General features: G+C 51.1%; 1 long non-coding RNA gene across 1 annotated transcript; it reads right to left on the reverse strand.

Annotated features, from left to right (window-relative positions):
* Positions 1-707: 707 nt before the first annotated feature.
* Positions 708-1,301, reverse strand: LOC142281777 (uncharacterized). The gene is made up of 3 exons (XR_012743803.1): positions 1,069-1,301; positions 864-987; positions 708-780 (listed from the first exon to the last, which is right to left on the reverse strand). It is a non-coding gene; the product is annotated as an uncharacterized LOC142281777 (long non-coding RNA).
* Positions 1,302-8,446: the final 7,145 nt, after the last annotated feature.

Consider the following 8,446-nt stretch of genomic DNA (forward strand, 5'->3'; position numbering starts at 1 on the left):
GTGGAGTCAGGAAGGAAATTTTTTCCCCATTGGAACTTGTTTGCCACATTGGGGTTTTTTTTTGCCTTCCTCTGGATCAACATGTTAGGCTACGGTTTGAACTAGATGGACTTGAAGTCTCCCTTCAACCTTAAAAACTATGATACTACGATATTTCTCTTTCCATGACTCACACCCCCATGCCTGGAACATGGAATGGCAAGCTAACACTGGCGAATACTAAGGCAAAGAGGTGAGTTCTTAAACCAGATGGAAGTGGAGAAAATCAGAACAGCTAAGAAAACTTAGGACGGTAAGCAGAGAAAAACACAAGAGTCTGCTAACCATAGCAGGGTGAGCACAAGGATAGTCTGCACAGATAATTGGAAGGCAAAGCAGATCCAACCAGTGCTTGTGTTTGCGGCGACCTTTGGAATAGGGGCGTCCTCTTTCTGTCATAATACCCCCGTAACAGAACCCTGATGTAAGAGCTCAGCATAGAGCATGGTATAAATGTGTCCCAAAAGTCACAGACAGATGGAGAAGTCCCATCTATGATCAGCTCTAATCCTGCCATCTCCACCGCTCTCATTACACAAGTATAACGCATATAATACTGGTGGATAAAACAAGACTGAGCACAAGACCTTCACAGCCGTCTACACATCATAGGGAGATTTCATGGCACCTTCTCTCCATCTACCTGATGATCCTGAGGAACATCGGGATCTTCTTGTTTACAGTCCTGTGGGAGAAGAGGACGGGGACATCTCTCTGGTGTTGTCCTCTTACTGGATAGACCTGGAGGAGACACATACAGGGACTGAATTCATTCCTTACATACAGATAATTATAGGCCGTGTGTATTTAGTCCTGTCTATTACCTGGTGATGTGAGGGGCTTGGGAACCTCCATCAAGACGTCCTTGTACAGATCTTTGTGTCCTTCTAAATACTCCCACTCCTCCATGGAGAAATAGACGGTGACGTCCTGACACCTTATAGGAACCTGACACATACAATGATACCGTGACCCCCGATCCCTTCATAGCGTTACTGTATAATGTCCCAGCATTCCCAGCAGTGTCACCTCTCCAGTCAGCAGCTCAATCATCGTGTAGGTGAGTTCTAGGATCTTCTAGTCATTGATGTCCTCATGTATCGGGGGGTGAGGTGGAGGCCCCATGATTGGGCTCAGGGGTCTTCCCCATCCCTCAGACACAGGGGCCTGACAGCGCTCACTAGAGGTCTTCTTCACTACTGTGTAATCCTGGTTATGGAGAGACACAGTAATAAATCTCACTCCAGACATTTCCAGAGTCCTCACCTCTCCAGTTCTGTCCATCTGTTATTCCCATAGATAAGAATGATATAATGTGACGTCATCAGAATCTTTCACCTCTCCAGTAAGCCGGAAGAGGATCTCTAGGGTGAGGTGTAATATCCTGTGCGCCATCTTGTCCCTGTCCATATACATCCTTCACGGGGCAATCAGGAGAATTCTCTTCTATAGAAGATCTCCACTGAGAGGATCCGATATTGTAGGGACCTGAATGGGGAGACGATGACGATGTAACATCATAAAGAATCCGCTGTAATAATACAATTACTGGAGAGAATAAGGGGAAACATATAATGAGAACATTCTGGGGGAACATTATACTGTGTGAGAGCAGAAAGGGGCCGAGGACCGAGGGCAGAAAGGGTCCGAGCACTGAGGGCAGAAAGGGGCTGAGGACCGAGGGCAGAAAGGGGCTGAGGACCGAGGGCAGAAAGGGGCCGAGGACCGAGGGCAGAAAGGGGCTGAGGACCGAGGGCAGAAAGGGGCCGAGGACTGAGGGCAGAAAGGGGCCGAGGGCAGAAAGGGGCCAAGGACTGAGGGCAGAAAGGGGCCAAGGACTGAGGGCAGAAAGGGGCCAAGGACTGAGGGCAGAAAAGGGCCAAGGACTGAGGGCAGAAAGGGGCCGAGGACTGAGGGCAGAAAGGGGCCGAGGACTGAGTGCAGAAAGGGGCCGAGGACTGAGGGCAGAAAGGGGCCGAGGACTGAGGGCAGAAAGGGGCTGAGGACTGAGGGCAGAAAGGGGCCGAGGACTGAAGGCAAAAAGGGGCCGAGGACCGAGCGCAGAAAGGGGCCGAGGACCGTGGGCAGAAAGGGGCCGAGGACTGAGGGCAGAAAGGGGCCGAGGACGGAAGGCAAAAAGGGGCCGAGGACCGAGGGCAGAAAGGGGCCGAGGACCGAGGGCAGAAAGGGGCCGAGGACCGAGGGCAGAAAGGGGCCGAGGACCGAGGGCAGAAAGGGGCCGAGGACCGAGGGCAGAAAGGGGCCGAGGACTGAGGGCAGAAAGGGGCCGAGGACCGAGGGCAGAAAGGGGCCGAGGACTGAGGGCAGAAAGGGGCCGGGGACTGAGGGCAGAAAGGAGCCGAGGACTGAGGGCAGACGGGTTTCCTCACTTCCGGCCTCTCATAGTTGGGGCGTCTGTATCTATCAGGGGAAAAGGAACAAAAAAACCTCACGATTCATAGAAATCAGAGAGAGAAAAACACCAAGAAAGTCTCAGAGCTGAAGGGGTTAATGCCGCCTGCCCCAGTAATGGGGAATCTCCACACACCTCCACCTGCAGAGCCGCACACTAGATCAGGGGTGGGGAACCTCCGGCCCGCGGGCCGCATGCGGCCCGCCATGACCTTTTATGTGGCCCCCGGGCAGATTCCCGGGGGAGGCAGTGCTGGTGCTGTCACCGCAGTTTGCTGCCGCCGGCCCTTTAAATCCACACATTGCTGTTTGTGCTGCAATGTGTTCTCCCGTCGGCCAGTGCCAATTGTGGGCGGGTCCACAGCAGCCTCATAGCTTCCAGCGTTGTGTGTCCGCCCCCTGCCCTCCGGAGATCAGTGCCTGCCTTCTCCTTCTGATGCAGTGTGTCCGGCTCCTGCACTCCGGTGATGTGAATGCAATGCTGCTGTGAGTCCAGTGCTGACCCTCTGCTGCTATGTGCCCTGCCCAATGCTTTGTGCCTCCCCACACCAGTTCTGTAAACCCTCTCCCCCAGAGTTGCATGAAACTCTCAGCGCAGTGTGGCCCCCAATATCCTGTGTGCACCCCTCCCCCAGTCCTGTGTGCAGCCCCCCAATGTCCTGTGTGCAGCCCATCACCCAGTAGTCCTGTTTGCACCCCCCCAATCCTGTGTGCACCCCTCCCCCAGTCCTGTGTGCAGCCCCCCAATGTCCTGTGTGCACCCCCACACAATCCTATGTGCAGCCCATCACCCAGTCCTGTGTGCACCCCCAGTCCTGTGTGCACCCCCAGTCCTGTGTGCAGCCCCCCCCAGTCCTGTGTGCAGCCCCCCCAGTCCTGTGTGCAGCCCCTCCCAGTCCTGTGTGCAGCCCCCCCAGTCCTGTGTGCAGCCCCCCCCGTCCTGTGTGCAGCCACCCCCGTCCTGTGTGCAGCCCCCCCCCAGTCCTGTGTGCAGCCCCCCCGTCCTGTGTGCAGCCCCCCCCGTCCTGTGTGCAGCCCCCCCGTCCTGTGTGCAGCGCCCCCCAATCGTGTGTGCAGCCCACCCCAATCGTGTGTACAGCCCCCCCCAGTCGTGTGTACAGCCCCCCCAGTGATGTCTGTGCCTCCCCCCAGTGATGTCTGTGCCTCCCCCCAGTGATGTCTGTGCCTCCCCCCCAGTGATGTCTGTGCCTCCCCCCCAGTGATGTCTGTGCCTCCCCCCCAGTGATGTCTGTGCCTCCCCCCCAGTGATGTCTGTGCCCCCAGCCCCGCGTGTGGTGTCTGTGCCCCCAGCCCCGCGTGTGGTGTCTGTGCCCCCAGCCCCGCGTGTGGTGTCTGTGCCCCCAGCCCCGCGTGTGGTGTCTGTGCCCCCAGCCCCGCGTGTGGTGTCTGTGCCCCCAGCCCCGCGTGTGGTGTCTGTGTACCCAGCCCCGCGTGTGGTGTCTGTGCCCCCAGCCCCATGCCCCCAGTTAATTAATTGCTTCACCCAATATAGCAGGGTCATTTAAACATTGATAATTTTGTGCAGCCCCCGAAGGTTGGTAGAAATTTCCAAATGGCCCCCCCGACAGAAAAAAGGTTCCCCACCCCTGCACTAGATATATGGCTGCTCTGTGCTTACAGGACCTGTGATGATGTCACATGGAGGGGAGGAGTCTGGGGTCACATGATCAGCTCCTCAGTGTAGTCCTATATTGTTGTGCACACTGGATGAGGTGCGGTGTCAGTGGATGGTTATAGTAAACCCCTGTTGCGTATGTATGTGACCCCTGTTGCGTATGTATGTGACTCCTTCACACTCATTTCAATCTTTGCTAAATTGAATTATTTATTGATAAGTTCAGGTGAGGAGAAGATTTGTTGAGCGACTTTAGAAGAAAATTGTTTGGACCTGATCGGTCTTGAACACAAGTCGCTGAAAATATGTGTATGACGTATATGGAGCAGAGTCGCATGTGTACGATGTGTACGGGACAGTGCTGTGTGTGTATGATATCTACGTAGAGGAGCTGTGTATGTAACAGAGCCGTGTGTGCATGACCCCTATGTAGTGGAGCCGTGGGTGCATGATATGTATGTAGCAGATACCTTCTTTTCCCAGTTTATTAATCCCCAAAACACCCGTGCAGGTCCAACATAATCCACACGAGGTCCCACGACGATTCAAGCTCTGCTACATGTAGTCATAGCACGCGATCGTGGCACATGACTGTCCGCTGTGAGGTTCAGGCAGAAACTGAGCAGCGATCAGTTGTGACGTCACTCAGGTTAGTCGCGGACACAGCTTGAGGGTCTCCACCTGTGACCGCTGGTAACTTGACCTCAGATGACTTCAGTGACCTCACCGGAGTTCATTCACCGCTCATCACACGGCTCATTTAGTCTCTGCCTGAACATTACAGTGTACGTAGGAAATACTGTGGATAGAAGCGCAGAACAGGGTCTTATCAGGTAAGGTAACAAATAAGCCAAGGTAATTTCATTCACCTATAAGGGTTGTGCCAGTCACAACTCCTAAACGTACATAAAAGATGGTGAGAGCCGCAGCCCTGGAAAGCGAATTCAGTCATAACGTGGGAGAGATCGGGTGTATGCCGCGCTATCACCAGAAAATCAGATGTTGATTATTTCTTTATGCTTTTATTCAGGTTGATGCGTTTCAGAGAACTCTGTCTCCTTCATCAGGACATCAAGGAAAGATCAACAGTCTACTACAGAGGAAAGAACCTATATATATATATATATATATATATATATATATATATATATATAAATACATACAGATAAGTCAGAGGACCGCCTGCTGTATTTCAAATACTGGAGGGACAATCGACTTATGAAATAACGGCAACGAGATTTAAAGCATAATGTATTAAAAGACGACTTTAAAAGTCCTGGAAGTAACAAATATCGCAACAATATAGAAATTACAAAACAAAAGGAGAAAATGAATAATGCAAAAATATTTCTTGGAAATATAACAGAATGCTGAGAGTCTAGAACTGTGGAATTTACTGGGGATCGTAGTAATACACTGGCTGGAGGCTCTATCCACAGCCCTATATAGGGGATCAGGATAAACAATGGGAAGAGAAGAAAGGTTATGGTATTTATTGAGTTAAAAAATGGGAGGGGGGTTGTGCTGAAAAACGAAATTGATGATGATATTACAGAGATAGAAAAAAATAAATAAAAATAATTTAAAAGTGGAATCTCACAATCGTGTATTATTTATTAAAATGAAAAAGGAGAAAACTGAAGAAAAATAAAAAATTGCGTGTGTATAGTGACGGGTTGTGCAAACATTGATATGCAGTGCGACTGTTCAGAGACCGCGATCAGGAAAATCCTTATGGGTAAGAAGTGCTGAGAGGTTTCATATAGTAGTGCAGACATAATATACAGTGTGTGTGCAGAGACCGCGTGCGGCAATCGTACATATGAGGTTAACGTACGAGAAGGAGTTCATATAAGCAAATAAAGCAATATGTGTGAAAATTAAACATTTTCTTATATAAGGGCCCTAAACAGACCCAGTTAGAAGCCATGGAGGTGGCGGTCCGCCTGCGGGTTTTAATGTGCAAATACAGATGAAGCCGCTCAGGAACCAATGAAGGAAAATCCATGGAGGAATGTACCGTATTTTTCGCTTTAAAAGACGCACCTAATTATAAGACGCACCCCCAAATTTGGTGAAGGAAAAGAGAATTTTTTTTTTTTTAATGTTAAATGGGGTCCATCTTATAATGCCAGTGTCCCTCTAACAAATCATATAGGGTATATGTCCGTCATAGCCCCCCATCCTAAAATTAGCCCCCTTAATTTGGATATGGCCCCCTTATATTGACTATAGCCCCCTTGTGATGGCACACGTTCCTCTGTGCTGCCTATGGTCCCCTATGAATTGCACACGTTCCCCTGTGTTAGATAGCGCCCCCATGCTGCCCATGGCCCCTATAGATCGCACAAGTCCCCCTGTGTTAGATATCGCCCCCATAGTGCTGCCCATGGCCCCTATATAGATCGCACAAGTCCCCCTGTGTTAGATATCACCCCCATAGTGCTGCCCATGGCACCTATAGATCGCACAAATCCCCCTGTGTTAGATATCGCCCCCATAGTGCTGCCCATGGCCCCTATAGATCGCACAAGTCCCCCTGTGTTAGATATCGCCCCCATAGTGCTGCCCATGGCCCCTATAGATCGCACAAGTCCCCCTGTGTTAGATATCGCCCCCATAGTGCTGCCCATGGCCCCTATATAGATCGCACAAGTCCCCCTGTGTTAGATATCGCCCCCATAGTGCTGCCCATGGCCCCTATATAGATCGCACAAGTCCCCCTGTGTTAGATATCGCCCCCATAGTGCTGCCCATGGCCCCTATAGATCGCACAAGTCCCCCTGTGTTAAATATCGCCCCCATAGTGCTGCCCATGGCCCCTATAGATCGCACAAGTCCCCCTGTGTTAGATATCGCCCCATAGTGCTGCCCATGGCCCCTATAGATCGCACAAGTCCCCCTGTGTTAGATATCGCCCCATAGTGCTGCCCATGGCCCCTATAGATCGCACAAGTCCCCCTGTGTTAGATATCGCCCCATAGTGCTGCCCATGGCCCCTATATAGATCGCACAAGTCCCCCTGTGTTAGATATCGCCCCCATAGTGCTGCCCATGGCCCCTATATAGATCGCACAAGTCCCCCTGTGTTAGATATCGCCCCCATAGTGCTGCCCATGGCCCCTATATAGATCGCACAAGTCCCCCTGTGTTAGATATCGCCCCCAGGCTGCTGCCCATAGTAAAATAAAACACTTTCCTTACCTCCTCCAGCGCTGATCTCCCTCCTGTCTCCCTCCGTGCTTCTCTTCCTTACTTCCTGGTTCTCGGTGCGGTCATGTGATCGGCACAGCAGACTGAGATCTCTGCGTGTCTGATCACAGTGGAAGCAGGAGACCGGTGAGAAATGCTGCAGTAGGTAAGTAAAGCTTTTTTATTTTAGAATGAGCAGCAGCCTGGGGGCCAAATCTAACACAGGGGGGGGCATGTGCCATCACAGGGGGACGCAGAGACATATAATATGCACCGCTCCCCAGCCCATCACTGTGGTGCGATTTCAGCACCACCGCAGATGGACAGCGGCTGTGCATATTATATGAGCGGGAGCAGGAGATCAAACGCTGCCGCCGCAGCGTTCACCTGCGCTCCAGAGCTGCCCCCACCTCCCCTGGACCCTGCAGTGTACATATATATATATATATATATATATATATCTACACCCCCCCCCCGTATCCCCATATATTCGGCTTATAAGACGCACCCCCTACTTTCCCCCAAAATTTGGGGGAACAGAAGTGCGTCTTATAAAGCGAAAAATACGGTAATTAATGAACATTTCTTCAGTTTTAAAAACAAAAAGCAATGTTAAAATAATTAATTTTAATAGCATTAAAGAATATTAGTTATTGGTGGGGAGTGTTGATTATTACCATATATTTATATTCCTAAAGACCCTGTTATACGCAACATCATATCTAACGATATTTCGTCGGGGTCACGGAATTCGTGACGCACATCCGGCGTCGTTAGCGACGTCGTTGCGTGTAACAGCTCCGAGCGAGTGTCAACGATCAAAAATACTCACCTTATCATTGATCGTTGACATGTCGTTCATTTTCAAAATCTCGTTGGTGGTTGTGGACGTAGGTTGTTCGTCATTCCTGAGGCAGCACACATCGCTACGTGTGACACCCCGGGAACGACGAACAACAGCTTACCTGCGTCCTCCGGCAATGAGGTGAGCATGTCGTTAATGCGGCTGTTCTCCGCCCCTCCACTTCTATTGGTCGGCTGCTGTGTGACGGCGCACGAACCGCCCCCTTAACAATGAGGTTGTTTGCCGCCCACAGCGACATCGCTAGGATGGTAAGTACGTGTGACTGTTGTTAGCGATATTGTGCTCCATGGGCAGCGATTTGC

This window comes from Anomaloglossus baeobatrachus, unplaced genomic scaffold (genome assembly GCF_048569485.1).
Source record: "Anomaloglossus baeobatrachus isolate aAnoBae1 unplaced genomic scaffold, aAnoBae1.hap1 Scaffold_4844, whole genome shotgun sequence".
Taxonomy (NCBI): domain Eukaryota; kingdom Metazoa; phylum Chordata; class Amphibia; order Anura; family Aromobatidae; genus Anomaloglossus; species Anomaloglossus baeobatrachus.